Source organism: Crotalus tigris, unplaced genomic scaffold, assembly GCF_016545835.1.
Source record: "Crotalus tigris isolate CLP2741 ecotype Arizona unplaced genomic scaffold, ASM1654583v1 scf7180000024456.194487, whole genome shotgun sequence".
Classification (NCBI taxonomy): Eukaryota; Metazoa; Chordata; class Lepidosauria; order Squamata; family Viperidae; genus Crotalus; species Crotalus tigris.
Window position 1 is genome coordinate 78,629 of NW_024100625.1, and position 16,135 is coordinate 94,763.

At 36.9% G+C, this 16,135-nt stretch overlaps 1 long non-coding RNA gene across 4 annotated transcripts in view; it reads left to right on the forward strand.

The window, feature by feature from the left end:
• Positions 1 to 16,135, forward strand: part of LOC120303075 — a 158,647-nt gene that overhangs the window by 52,042 nt on the left and 90,470 nt on the right. The gene's annotated exons all lie outside the window — the stretch shown is intronic.

Here is a 16,135-nt window from a genome sequence, read left to right on the forward strand (position 1 = left end):
ACTGCAGTGATTCACTTACAACTGTGGCAAGAGAGATTGTAAAATGGTGCAAAAGTCACTTAACAACTGTCTTGCTTAACAACAGAAAAGTTGGGTTCAATTGTAGTCGTAAGTTGAGGACTACCTGTACTTTATTGATCCAATGATAGGTACCCTGCATTCATCAAATCTGTTGTACAAATCTCTTTTACTGGATTTGCAGGACCCTAGTACTGTATAACTAAATTCTGAATAGCTAATTTCTATTTTCTGGGAAACAGAACACATAGAACTAGATTTAGAATTTGCACATTGGGATCAAATAATTAAATCAAAGTGTCCAGGATCAGCTTTGTGAAATTCATTTTCATTGTTAAAGTCATTCATTGATAAAAAGGTCTAACATTTAGTATCCATTGAAAGAAATGTTAATCACAGCTTAAGCTTTGATATACAAAAACCTATTCAAGGCAGATATGGCCTGTAAAGTAGAAGGAAGTGTCTATTTGTCCAGGAAATGTGCAAATCTCAGATCCTCCTCCTAATTAATCCCTAGGTTCTCATTAAACTGTGCTCACCTCTTCATCTCTTCTCCTACACCACCCCAAGTTACACCAGATTAAATACTGTGTCAGCTCGACCTAAATGAAAGTAGCAATTCTAGATTTCCTAGCCACATGAAATATATTTTAATATTTCAAATGACAACGTTTAAGAAAATTTAATACAACACAACCGGAGAAAGTATTCAGCAATGTGGAGGTTGTGGAAAATATTTATTAGATATATTTTTAACCCATCTTTGTTATTTTTATAAATAACTCAAGATCGCAAACATACCTAATACTCCTTCCTCCTGCAATCTTCCTCACAACAACAACATGATTAATGATTGTTAAGAACCTAGTGAGGATATTGGGCAATAGCATTGCAAGCTCCCCTGGCACTAGGGCATAGCTAGATCCCCAAATATTCCCCCCAAAACCTCTAGATTTTTTTAAAAATAATCTCATATGATTCTCTATGATGGTTTCAGTTATTGTCAGGTTCAGGGGACTGCTGATACAGTAGTGCTAATCTCTTGATATGCTGTTCTTACATACATCGTAGGTAAAGGTAATTTCAATTTTACAAAGATCTTTTGTGATGTGAGCAGAAGCCCTCCTGTCAGTCTTGACTCCTGGTTCTGCCTATTAAGTCTGTGTGGTTATTCTTGGCAAAGTTTTTCTAAAGTGCCTTTCTTTATAGGGCAGAGAGAGAATCTCCCAGCTAAAGTGGCGCTTTCATATAGCAATCACATCGTGTTTATTTTACAATACTGACACTTCAAATTTTATCGACAACGAAATTCTATATTAGAATCTTTTTAAAACAATAAGTAAAATAGTTATAAATTCAAAACTACTATTTCCTATAAATCAAGTAGGTGGAACACTGGGAAAAGCTCAAATGAATCTCTTTTTCATGTATATGTGGAAACGCCCACATATAGATTTTCTTTAATTTGAACTACTTGCTGCCCTGAGTAGCAAGTACCTCAGATTAGTTTGATATGAGTAGACAAAGTTCTTCTGTGTTTATGGGTAGGGTTATGTTTGTTTCCTCCTTTATAGAAGGAATTCTTGTCAGCAGACAGTCATTTTTTTTAAAGGATTGCCTAGAGTCCAAGTCCAGTTTAAAAGTAGGGTTTTTCCTACCTTTTATGCATACTTGTCGGTATGCATAAAAGTTACAAGTCACAATTTTCCCTCTATGGTAAGAGTTACTCTTGTACATTCCCATTTCAATTAAAGTTACTATTTCTAAAGATGTACATGTCATGCAAGTCAAGTTTTTTTGTTCTCAGCTGGTAATCTTTTTGTCTAAGAAACCACCTAAATTGTGGTTAAATGATTGTCTTAGAAAAATAAATCTTGAATTCTCTATATTGTATCTCTACAAATAGTATACATTTCAGTATTGGTTGCTGAGGAACAAGACCATGCTATTTCATTCACATTCTTCTGAGCTTCCCATAACCATCAGATTAATCATTGTAGAATTAATATTATATTGGCTATGACTTTGGTCTCTTCCGGCAGAGATTTTATCTTCTTGGGATTCATCAAACTTCTGCAGGGAATGCCTCCTGTTGTAATAACCTCACAAGAATTGGTAAATGAGAAATTGGCCTTGGAGCACAAACATCTCATGAGGCTAATTTACTCTTTCCTTTAGCCTAACAAAAGCCACTATTCCCAAAAGTAACCAAACGTTTTACAAATGGAAATACTCATGGAATATAGAGCTCTTTAACTGCACTGTATGATTTCTAGTACCTATGCTTCAGTAGGATATTATCAACTACGCAAATACTACTTTTCTGGAGAAAGATTACTTCTATATTTCAAAATATAAAGGCCCAGGAAAATAATAGAAAAATATATAGTCCCTCCCCCCCCGAATCTTCTGGCCTTTTGCATCTCAGTTCTAACCAATCCCCTAGAGAATAATAAGATGCATGTTTATTTCTGTTTCAGAACTTTTCATAGAAATCATATTACATTTAACTAGATTCTTGATGAGATGATATAGTTCAGACGATAAGATGAACATTGCAAACTAGAATAGAATAGATCTGGAACGGATCTTGGAGGTCTTCTAGTCTAATCCCCTGCTCAAGTAGGAGACCTATACTATTTCAGGTGGCTATCCAGTCTCTTCTTAAAACTCTCTAGTGATGGAGCACCTACAACTTCTAAAGGCAAGCTGTTCCACTGGTTAATTGTCCTCACTGTTAGGAAGTTTCTTAATTTCTTAATTCCTTAATTCCAGGTTGCTTCTCTCTTTGATTAATTCCCAACCATTGCTTCTTGTCCTGCCTTCTTTGGAGGAGCAAGAGTTTAGTGTCATTTGCAAATTTAATGAGTTCCCCTTTTATTCCCTCATCTAAGTCATTTAACTAGTTACAAATAGTACGCATGATGCTATAGAGTCTTCCTTTAAATTCCTTTGACAAATTGGAATGGTCCATTCTGAACAGCCCTTTAAAATTATGACTTTTAAACATTTCTATACATCAGGGGTCTTTAAACTTCGCCCTTTTATGACTTGTGGACTTCAGCTCCCAGAATTCCTCAGCCAGCATGCTGAGAAGTTTGAAGATCCCTGCTATACATTAATAAATTACCTATCTATGAGACTACCTTGATTTGTGTTATTATTGATACCCTAGAAACTTCTCACTCGAAGCACCAAAAGAGTTCTTGTCTCTTCTTTCTTATACTTTGAATATCATCAGTAGAACATTTTGTAACTATTTTTAGGCAAAATTACAAGAATTAAAGGAATTATATTAATGGCCACCTTTTTATCCCAAATCCAGCACAGATGATTTGACATGCACAATTCAATATACAATTCTGGTTATGTTAGAATCCTTTGTCTTTGTTTTCAGGCATTAATGTAAAACTTTTAAGTCAGAAGATCTCGAAGTATATATACAATTGAACATTTGTAGGTAACACATCCCTTGCTAACATATTTGGGAATAAATATGTCTCCTCTGTTATCATGGATTATGGTTTATGAGAGCTCTGGAGCAATCTAGATTAGTAGAGGAGAGGATTCCTTATAGCATATAGGAGGGGCATCTGTCAGCAACCGCTTGAAAAAGTTGCATCTTTCTTGGGTTCAGTGGGTACCCAGAAAAAAATCATGTTTGATTTAAGGAAGTTCCAGTAAGTACATGCCCTAAATCACGGGTGTCAAACTTGCTGCGTCATGTGATGTGTCGTGATGTATTGTGACTTTTTTCACCCCGGAGATGGGGTGGGTGCAGTCTTACATGATGCAACTGGCCCATGGGCCAGCAGTTTGACACCCCTGCCCTAAATCATCCAGACTGAGCATAGCCTTAATACATACCAGTAATGACTCAAGGCTCTCTGCTTAATGGAAAAGCACCCTTAACATAGTTATAGGCAAATGTCTCACTACAAATGAGATCAAAGCGATCTTATCAAATCCTGATGGGAAGAGAAAAGGAAGGGCAATGCTGCTGAAGATGCTACAGTGGCAGAACATGAACTGCATTTCATGTTTAAGTCCCTGTGGGTAACATTCTTCTTGCTGATGCTCAATAGGTAAACCTAGTTATTTATGTATTAAATTTTTATGCCACCCATCTTACTGTCAAGCAATTCTGGGCGGATTACAGTATCATAAAAGCAAAAGTACAACATTAAATATTAAAATGAACGGATTAGATTAGATTAGCATCATCACCAGATGGATTCGTAGCTGGCTGACTGGCGATACTCAGCATGTGGTCTTCAATGGAACTGCATCTACATGGAGGGAAGTATGTAGTGGGGTGCCCCAGTGCTCTATTCTGGGCCCAGTGCTTTTAAACATCTTCATCAATGATTTGGATGAGGGGATAGATGGGGAACTCATCAGATTTGCAGACAACACCAAGCTGGCAGGAATAGCCAACACTCCAGAAGATAGGTTTAAGATACAGAAGGATCTTGACAGACTTGAACATTGGGTGCTATCTAACAAAATGAAATTCAATGGTGAAAAAAGTAAGGTTCTACATTTAGGCAAGAAAAACCAAATGCACAGGTATAATATAGGTAAGGGGTGTCAAACGTGCAACGTCACATGATGTGTCACCTTTTTTTCCATTGTGAGCAATGGGATGGATACAGTTTTGGCATGACACATCCGGCCCATGGGCCGGCGGTTTGACACCCCTGGTATAGGTGGTTCCTTGCTCAATAGTAGTAACTGTGAGAGGGATCTTGGAGTCCTAGTTGGCAATCACTTAAATATGAGCCAGCAGTGTGTTACAGCTGCCAAAAAAACCAACATGGTGCTAGGTTGCATTAACAGAGGGATAGAATCAAGATTACATGAATTGTTAATACCACTTTACAATTCCTTGGTAAGGCCACACTTGGAATACTGAATCCAGTTTATGTCACCACGTAAAAAAGATGTTGAGAAGAAGAGCAACAAAGATGATCAGGGCACTGGAGACTAAAACATATAAAGAATGGTTGTTGGAATTGGGTATGTCTAGTCTTATGAAGAGAAGGGCGAGGGGTGACATGATAACAGTGTTCCAATATCTCAGGGATTGCCACAAAGAAGAGGGAGTCAAGCTATTCTCCAAAGCACCTGAGGGCAGGACAAGAAGCAATGAATGGAAACTAATCAAGGAGAGAAACAACATAGAACTAAGGAGAAATTTCCTGACAGAACAATTAATCAGTGGAACAACCTGCCTCCAGAAGCTGTGAATGCTCCAACACTGGAAGTTTTTAAGAAGAGACTGGATAGCCAGGGGGTTGGACTAGATGACCTCCAAGGTCCCTTCCAACTTCAGGTAGAAATTGTCTCTTTCTAGAATTTTGAATACAAAATGTCCTCAAAGTTTCTGGGAGTCATGAAGATACTTGACTGATGGAACTTATTACTTAGAATGACAGAAATCAAATATATTTTGGCTTTGTAAACTTAGACTGCCCTGAACTGCATGCTTTCACGGTTGGAAAATACTCTCTATTATATGTCTGTTTGTTCCAATATCCTATGTATGACTTAAACCAGAGTTTCTGGAATCATTGTAATATTTTTTGCCATTATCCAACAATATTGTAAAGATGGCTCAATTAAAATGCCATGGAATTTCTAAAACTAATTCTGATCGATTAGAAAATAAAACTTTTGAAAAGCCAAAGGCAATGTATGAATGTTGAGATGGTACAGTTAAAACAAACTTGCTATGACACAAGTTTAGAATATATTTTTTAGCTTATATATTAACTAGGTAGGAAGATGATGAATAAAAAATAAAAAATAGATAGAAAGTATTATTAATGATAAATCTGTCAAATGTCTAACAACAGGTCTTACTGAAAAGGAATTTAAATGCCTTTTGCAAAGTTATATTTTCCTTCTTGTAACATCAGTTTCTAGAAGAGAAGAAGCTATATGGGTATTTGATGAATCCAGTTTGGCTCTTGACAATATGTATTTTAAATTAGATTTCTTAAAAGAATAAGATGAGCTATAAGGAACACAGCTGAACTGTAGGTTTATATTAATATATTGATACTTCATCAAAAATTTATGTTAAACAGTTAAATTATTGTAAGTTATGGTAAGACATTATCAGAAACGGGTCAATGGAAACAGTGGCAGCCTGTTTATCTGTACAGCCATTTACGTGACCATTGCTCAGTTGGTGCAATCTGAAATTTTTGATTGTGATTCTAAGGCTCAGAACAAAAATAACCTGACTGCTTGTATATCCCACAGAAAGAATTGTAGAGAGAAATGGAGATGTATAATTGATGCTAATACATTTAAGCAATATAATTAGATGGTTGCACAATTTACAGACTGGATGTGTTTAGAATACTGTTAAGTTTCTGAGAAGCCAAAAACTTCAAACCAACTATAATAGAACACTGAATTATGCAAGGTACATATTAGTGAACATTATTTAATGTTCTTCTTTGTATAAATGTCTATAATATTCTAAACAACTTTTCTTCCATCTTGTCACTGAAATAAACATTTACAACATGCTTTCATAATATCTAGCTTTCAACTCTTTATTATGAATTAGCCTTGAATACAATAAGATACAGAATAGGTATTATTAGGACAGACAATTCTAGCTCATCTTAAACATTATTTTGCTAGACATTGATCCTCAAAAAGAGAAAGATGAATAGGGGAGGTTTCAAGTGATGAATTCAGTTATAGCATGGGGGATGACAAAGAAATTTTACTGTGCTTAGAACAATTGGTGTGACATTTTAGTAAATTAAATGGAGGATTGCAATAACCTATAATGACTTTAAGTCATATCACTTCCCAGTCAGACTATTGCAATGCACTGTATATGGAGTTGCCCTTGAAGATCATTCAGAAATTACAATTGATTCAGATTGGGCATTCTGCAATTCAGTCATGCTGTGTGAGCTGCACTGGTTCTACTTTCTCTCTGGATGGGATTCAAACTATGGCTGTCATCTTTAAAGCCTATAAAGCCTAGGTTGTTTGTGGGACTGCCTTTCTCTAAAGACGTCTGTTCATTCCACCATATCTGACAGAGTAGGCCCACTTCAGATCTCTTTGCTTAAATGTTGCCATCTAGAAGGATCGAGGCAGAACATTTTCTCGGTAGAAACTCCCATCCTTTAGAAAACCCTCCCACTGAGATATGGCAGGCTCCTGGCATTCTGAAAATCCTCAAAAGCCTGGCTTTTCCCATAAGCCTTATGATAATGTGAGACTGAGCCCAGTAAAATCGTGAAGGTTTTTTTTTTTTCCTGAATGTGTAAGGATATCTTGTATTTAGGAATGCCAAGATGTTCTTGTTGGCTTTTTAATTTTTTAAAGATTGTTTTCATTGTTTCACTGATGTTTGTGAGCAGCCCAGGATTGGAAAAAAATCAGAGAAGAGCAATTAAGATGAACAAAGGCCTGGAGACTAAAACATATGAAGAATGGCTGAAGGACTTGGGTTTGGCCGGTCTAAAAAAAAGAAGAAATAGGGGAGACATGATAACAGTATTCCAGTATTTGAGGGGCTGCCACAAAGAAGAGGGGGGTCACGTTATTCATCAAAACACCAGAGGGCAGGACGAAAACAATGGTTGTAAACTGATCAAAGAGAGAAGCAACCTGGAATTAAGAAGAAACTTCCTGACAGTGAGGACAATTAACCAGTGGAATAGCTTGTCCCCAGAAATTGTGGGCGCTCCATCACTGGAGATTTTTAAAAAGAGGCTAGACAGTCACCTGTCTGAGATGGTATAGGGTCTCCTACTTGAGCAGGGGGCTGGACTAGAAGACCTCCAAGGACCCTTCCAACTCTATTCTATTCTAGAAATGTAAAGTAATAAAATAAATTAATAAAATAAAATATACCTAAAATAATTTTTGCTCACAAAAAAGAATCACTCCAGATTAGTCAAAGAAAAAGTATACTTTAAAATAAACTGTCTGTTTCGGCAGACAGTTATTAGGAGTTTATTTTATTTTATTTTATTTATTTTGCATTGGTCGTACCAATGGTTATGAATTTATTTCATTTCAAAATTGTATTGTACATATATATATATATATATATATATATATATATATATATATGTTTATATGGAAAAAATAAAAAACTTTTAATTAAAAAAAACATCTTATTTACTTAGATTTTTCTATTATAGTAAATGACTTCAAATTATAATATAAGAAAAGAGTGGCTCACTAATTCTATCAGAGTTGAAAAGCTGCAATGTTAAGTATGAGTCTTTATTTTAGTTTTTGTACACAGAATAGATTTGTAGAGCTTTTTATTCAGGCATCTTCCTAATGATGTTCTTCCTAGTGGTATTCTGTTCTCCATATGGGTACTGAATAAATAATATAATGCATTCTCAGCCTTAATGCATTTTAACATGTTTATTATGATGACATATTCAAAATATCAGACAGTCCTAATAGTTGAAAATTGATGACCTGTCTCTGGATACATCTATAATTTGGATTTATGAATCTATTCTAGAATATGGCCTAATCTTGATATAATGAGGACAGTACAATGTCCATTGTAATGTTGCTGAAATTAGCAAGAATCATGAATCTGTCTGCTATAAAAGAATGTGTTTTGATTTGTGCAGTATGTCTCTCAGCATAATAGCATATGACTTTAAAATAGGAGCATATTGTTGCTGATTATCCCGTTTATCCTAATTAATAAGACCAAATTAGTACTGATTGTGGAAGATCAGTGTTAGTGATGGGAATAAAGCAATTTGCTGGGAATTCCAGTTTATTTTCTTTGCAGCAAATGATAAGTTTGCCTCTGGATGCCTTTGCAGTTGATTTCCTATAAGGTAGATTATCAGGGCTGTATCTGCTTATGTCTCTCTGTCTCTGTCTGTCTGTCTATCTATCTGTCTCTTTCTCTGTCTAGTCTGTCTCTTTCTCTCTCTCTCTGTGTATATATATATATACATGCACACACACTGTGTGTGTATGTGTATGTATATGCATATGTATGTTGTATGTATGTTTGTGAATATTATGAATTAAGAACATTTTTGGCCAATTTTATATAAAAGTTTATCTGGATTGTCCTTTAATAGCTGTGAAATCAAGATCCTCCTTAGACAACAAGGAATTGTAAGCTGTGATCTTTAGACAAGGTGATCAAATGTTTAGAATGTTTAACTGCATCTGTAATAGTCAAGTCACATTTAAATAGATGGTTACTTGCACAGCAATTGCTGGTCAACAACATAGCAGATTAAATTTTAGTGTTAATTAATGCCCTGTTATATTTATAGTAAAATAGCCCCCACTATATTTACAGAATGAGCTGTAATTCACATATATATGTATACCACTGTGTACTGTATGTCATTGTTAATAGTTAAAGAGTTACAGTGAACAGCATTCACTTCATTACAGCACTAGAGAAATATAAAATGATACAAAATTTCCAGCAATGGAATTTGATCTATAATTATATTTATCTTTTTTATTTATTTATTTAGAATTACTCTGAGCATACAGTAAGTATGGTTAAAAGCAAAACAGGAAACCCAAAAATAATAAATTATCATAATCCCACCCCATCAGTTAACACACCCACACTCTTGGGGGCAAGATTATTCTTCTGTCCCATCCTCAAAAGCTTCCCCCAAAGTCAAGATTTAACTATTCTACTGAAACCTGGGAGGAACAGAATTAATGTTCTGTCTAGGGGGAGGGCTTTCCCGAGGAAAAAAAGAAAGCTCAAGCAATGGCTACATTGCTTTGGATGAAGGATCCTTAATCTATATCTTTTCCCTGATCTTATTGAATGACCATATTCTACCAAAGCAGACCATCTCAAGAGATATACAGATCCTGAAGCATAAAGGGCTCAGCACTTTAAACTGCACTGGTGTTCAGATTATGCTGGTAGTCCAGCTATAAGATTGAATATGTGAAAACAACTAATAAACAGGACACATTATGTCTACATTTATCTAGCAACAACCTTGTGAAATGTGCAACTTTTAAAGGTTATGAAGAACATTCACTTTTCATATTAGTAGGCCTGATTTGATTTATTAAGAGTTCTTAACTCCTTGTCTTAAGTATGGTCCTTGGGAATGGTTTATACCAGAGGCCCACAATCTTTTGGGCACCAGGGACCGGTTCCATGGACTGAGGTTTTTCCACAGACCGGAAGCGTTGTCGTTTTGTGTGCTGTCTGCATCCCATGGATGGGGCTTTGCTTGTTTGTGCAGACTGGTTGCTGACATGCAAAAAATGAATGTGCACATTTGCTTTTCACATAGTTCGAAGCAATCACTGTCCTCAGCAAGGAGAACAGTTTAAATTACTGTTGGGGACCGGGGGTTGGGGACCCCTGGTTTATACTACAGAAATCAATACAGAATGTGTGACCTAGTTATTTCATATAAATACATTTATAAAAACATACTGCACCTGTGCACAAACAGAGTATATGAATAGAACTACATTCACTTGCAAGTTTCACATTCACGTACAGCACTAGATTTGCAAAGGAGCTTTCTCCATTGCCTAATGATATGCAAATAATTCAGAATCAAAGGGAAACCAAAGAAAAATGGCACCGAGTAGGGTAAAGTCAGCTCAGTTAGCAGCCTAACTACATGACAGACCCACAGGCAACTTCAGAGCTGTCAGCTTCATTGCTTGCAGAGCGCATGGAGAAGCCAGATGCTACTGCTGGAAAATAATTCTTTACAACTTGGCATCTGAGCTCTTTGACGGCGGTATGGACTATGTGTCAAAATTAGATATGTCATCCTGCTGCTGGAGATCAACACAAGGGAAAATTGCCTTTTCCTTTGCTAATAATAATTAAAAATAAATTGGCAAGCCAATTTCAAGTCAACTTCCACCTGCCCCTGTGCAGGAGCCATAGAATATTAGAAAGGCTGGTCGCTGCAACTCGACTTCATTATAGCAATACAAATATTAATTTATACTGTTTTCCTTGCTGAGGGCAGTGATTGCTTCGAACTATGTGAAAAGCAAATGTGCACATTCATTTTTTCCAGATATATATTTGGATATCCAGGTTGGTCTTCAATGTAATTTTGACATTAGTGCACAGGAATGTAAATGCAGAAAGACTCTATGTAAGTAAGGCACAGAAATTATGCTATGGACACCATTCACTTGAAGTCTTATGATCTACCAAGATACAAGTTTTATGTGGTAGACTTTCGTTTATTGATTGATGTTCATGTTACCAGTGACAAAGCTATCTACTTGATTAAAAGCGTTCTACTTGATTAAAATCTCCAGAAATTAGAACATATCTCATTATTCTGATACTTTTGTATTTTGTGAATATTACTAAGAAAAATAATTATTGGGTAAAAGTGAAAAGAACACCCTTCCCTATTAGAATGTTTTTTTAAGTTGATTTTTTTAAATTTTAAAGATGATTTTTAATAAACTTTATATATTTAAAAAATAAACAGACAAAAATATTCAAGAAAAGAGATAAAAGAATAAAATGCAAATAAATAAACAAGGCATTTACAAATATTATGGAGGTTATAGTTTCCCAAAATATAATTATTTGAGTAAATGATTATATTATATTTTTAAAAACTAACAAATACTATTAAACTTTTTAAAAAACAGTATAAAATATCAAGTGAGGATATAAATTATAATAAATTCTACCAATATTGCTGAATTTTTATTTGAAAATCCTTTAAAACTGAAATATAGCCTCTAAGTGAGGAAAAACCAAATTTAGGATGTGATAGAAATCCATGCATTAAATTGTGATCTAGGAATAGTTTCCAATTTGAGTTAAATTCTCTGTAAGGTTTACTTTTAATATATGAAGTTATTTTAGATGTCGATGCACACTCCAACTTTATTAGCCATTCTTCATTAAGAGAATTAAATGACTCTTCCATACTCTCACACGGCCCTCTCACACAACTTTTGGAAAGTCTGGAGCCTGCATCAGAATATGTCCCATTCTCAGGAGGCCTCCACAGCCTCCAAAAATTGCTCTTAAGAATAGTTGTCGAGTATTAGTGAATGCTGGTGTGTCACTCAAAATGTCACGCATATCCTGACACATGTCTAGGTCAGTGATGGCGAACCTTTTAGAGATCGAGTGTCCAAAGTACAACCCAACTTATGTATGGTCAGGTGGCAGGTGTGCGTGGCCCATTAGGTGGGTGTAGCCCATTGGGTGGGTGTGGCCAATTGGGTGGGTGTGGGTGTGGTGGTAACGCCAGACTGGGTGGGACTAAAAAGTTCAGTCAATCAATTCCAACTTTGTGAGATCTTTTTTTTACCGCAAGAAATTGATTGATTGATTGAACTTTTTTTTTTTTGCACACGGCGGCAGAGGCCTAAAGTGAAAAGGTTTTATAAAACTCAGCTGAACGCCTAGAACTGGGGGAATGGCACATGTGCTCACAGAGAGGACTCTTGAGTGCCGCCTCTGGCACCCGTGCCATAGGTTCGCCACCACGGTTATAGGTTCTCCATCACTGATCTAAGGTATAGCAATTCCTACTGCAAAAATCAGGGTTTCAGTGCTATGTAAGAATTTATGTATCCCATAAGGCTAGAGCAGCGGTTCTCAATCTATGGGTCGCGACCCCATTTGGGGTCAATCGACCATTTTATGGGGGTCACCAAACAATGCGATCCGCCATTTCCCCCCCAGGGGGCAGCGCCGTGCATGCGCACCGCGCATGGGGGTGGCACCGTGCATGGGGCGCCGTGCATGCGTGGCACGTTTGTGTGGTGGGGGTCGCCGTCACACAAACGTTGAGAAACGCTGGGCTAGAGAGAGAGAGATGAATTTGTGAGACAGAGAAGGTATTCTTCCAGAAAGGCCTTACAGAGTAAGAGCCTTGTCTCTTTGTCTAACAAAGATTGCTTTGGTGTAATTTAGCATTGCCTGCTAAACAATGTGGTTGTTCTAAGAATCTTTTCATTTGAACGTTTTAAAATAATATTTGGACAAATAATAACCCCAAATCTAAACCACGTTGTAGCATCTACTGAATGTTGTTTAATCTCAAAAAGCTAAGCAGAGTTGGACCTGATTAGTACTTGGATTTAAAATCACCTTGTTGACTAGATAAAGAGATCAAATCAACATCTTGGACGAAGACACTGGAAAAACATTTCTGTGTGATTGACCTGATAACTGCATGGACATAGGCATGATATCACCAAGAGTCAAACTTGATGGAAGGAGACTTTACTTTTTGGTGGCTAGAGAATATTCTAAATGTGGCCAAAAACACTTCCAAATGAACACATTTCATGTTCAAATTTAGCTTATTTTTATGATCAGTCTATTAAAAACTAAAGTTTCCTTATTTAAATTTACATGCTTTATCTGAACCTATATTGTTTTAGAATAAAACCTCCAGAATTAGCAAATGTAAACCAGAAACAAGCAACGGCAAGCAGTGAATTCAGATCTCTTGACAAGAGCAAAATGTCTGAGCTTACTGCATGAGGATCAAGAAAAAGTCAAGGAGAAAATGTGTTGGAGACAAAGACGAATGAGATGTCAGGGAGTGAAAGAATGGATGGCTGTAGTGACACCTATTGTTTGCCTAAGCCCTCCGTCATTGACGTCATTGACGTGCCCTTCCTATAGATTGATCTCAAGAAATGCTCCTTGCAAAAGAGAAAGGCTGTCTCTCCCTTGCTGCTCACCATTTTGAAGGAAGAAGATTGAATGAGGCAAATTGTCTCAGTGGGTGCTGAAAGCTGGCAGCAAGAGGTTGGAAGAGAGAGAGAAATATTTCATTTGGCCCTCTCTGGATGACTTAAGACAACTTGCTGCATTCGGATGCAGTAGAGAGTACTTTTGGCATCACCAGACTTAAAGACTTGGCTGCCATTTTAGTTTTACAGTGAAGCTTCTTATATTTTTAGATATCAAATTTATTAGGCCAGGGTTATAAAGGAAAAGCTACTACTGTAGTTAGAATTCCCAAGATAATACAATAAACTGCTATTGTAAAACCATGTTTCTTACATGCAAAGATTTCTCTTGACACCGTATCAGACCATTCCAATTAACAATTGTAATATTTCCTTAACTTTGTAAATCATATATGTGTTAGTACAGGTATACCTCTGGCTTCAGCTCTGTGGCATGTTTATAATTGCATAAAGGCAGTATTTCAACAGCATCTTAACCATATTATTTCTGCGTGGTGCCGTGGTCAGCAAGATTCACTGGATGTGGATTCAGTGATGCAGACAAAAACAAACCCACAAGATTTTCTGTAATCGTCTTTTTCAGCTTTGCACATTGGATGTTTTAAAAATCAAAATTCTCATGGTCCTGTGTCGCCTATTACTTTAAAGATCTAATTTTCTTTCATAGTAAAATAAGTATGATGAATGATCAGTTTTTCAAGTGTGGAATATACTTGTTACTATATTAACGTATACTATACCAAACATACACATGTGATTTTTGTTTTAAAATCAGATAGCCCTACTCTTATGACAGTGCCTTGCAGTTGCTGACTACTGTTAGCAGGAACAGCTTGGAAGAATTGCTGCCTATAATTGAACTGTGATGTGTAGTTACTGCTGAGGGTTAGTTATTGGATCTGGGGAGGGAGGTTGCAGGGGCAGCAAAGAGACTATTGATAGAGAGGGAAGTATAATATCAGGGAACAATATAGTAAGAATTTGAAACCAAGCTGCTCATGGGTAAGGCAGAATCTATGTTTTGAAATCAATTCCATTTTCCAGCCCCGAACATACATCCCAATGTCAAGATGCAGATTCTTGGTGGACTGAATTCTGGCTGCTGCTAATAGATGTCTGGTCAATTTGCAATAAATCTGCCTTATCCGTGATCTTACTCTAGATGAGTTGGCCAACCAGGCATGTTTTTTTGAGATTTGGCATTCAGAAAGCCTTGGAGGAAAGGTGTATAGATAACTAGGTGGGAGATCTTGTGACTGAACTCGGGCTTTAGAGATTAGTTGGGCTTGTTGCATCCTACCTGAAATGTTCAAGAGTCAGTTGGTGGAGTTTTTGAGGTTGTTAGTTAGTTCTTGGAAAGTTTAAAATGGCCTCATGTGACTTTTACTCTGGAGGGATTCAGGGGTTCATGGCTATCATGGCAACAGATAATTAAGCACCCAACTTAGACTGAGGCTGGGTTTACTCATTAGACCTGGCTTTTCTTTTCTAGCAATTGAGAAGCAATCTGAAGCTGGGAGAGGCTATCCCCAGTCTTTTACCATAGTCTGATCACTTTTTGATTTCTTTTGGTTGAGTGGCACTGACCCTTCCTGCAGGGAGCTTGGGTTATTAGATTGGCCCTCCTCAAGCAATTAATAGACCTAATGGGTTCTAGAGGGAATTTGTTTTTTTTTTCTGGGGATCTAGTGGGCAATTCAGTTGAGGCCTTGGTACTTGGAATGAAGGGGGGGGGGTTGTGGGTCTTGGATCGGATTTCTCCTATGTGGCCTCTTCCTTCTGTTGATCCAAGGGGGCTCCCTGGTTTTCTAGGCGCTTGGGGAAGTGAAATGACAGGTGTCTAGGTCTATGGAGGATACTGAAGAGTGAATCCAACTAAACATGTATAAGGGCCCACATTAGGGATTACTTTATGGCGATAAAGGTAGCAAAACACGTTTATTTTTTGTTCTTATCACATCTACAACCAATGAATGTTCTTGTTTTAGGGGACTTGTTATTTCTGGGTAGAGGAATCATGGGAATATTTTCAAGGCCTTTGTGAGGAATACTCTCAATGCTGTCAGATAAATTTGTGATAAAGTCTAGGTATTACATATGTGTGACTTGTTGTCTGAAAAGTGTTTGACCCTGAGAAATTGGATAGGATCTTTGGGACTGTTAGCCTGGCTAGTTGCTCCTTAGATTCACAGCCCTCCCCCCTCCCTGGTTAATTAAGGCTGCCTAGAGGTTGAGGTACAGTGGAGTTTGTGTGATGATGAATGCATCCCTCAGTGAGAAGTGGTTCTACCTGTGTTGAAGGAAGCGATTGAATGTCCTTTCCTCAAGAAACCACTGCTGGACCCAGTACTGGACAATTTTTGTCTCCAGCTGGTTGTGGAGAACTGTC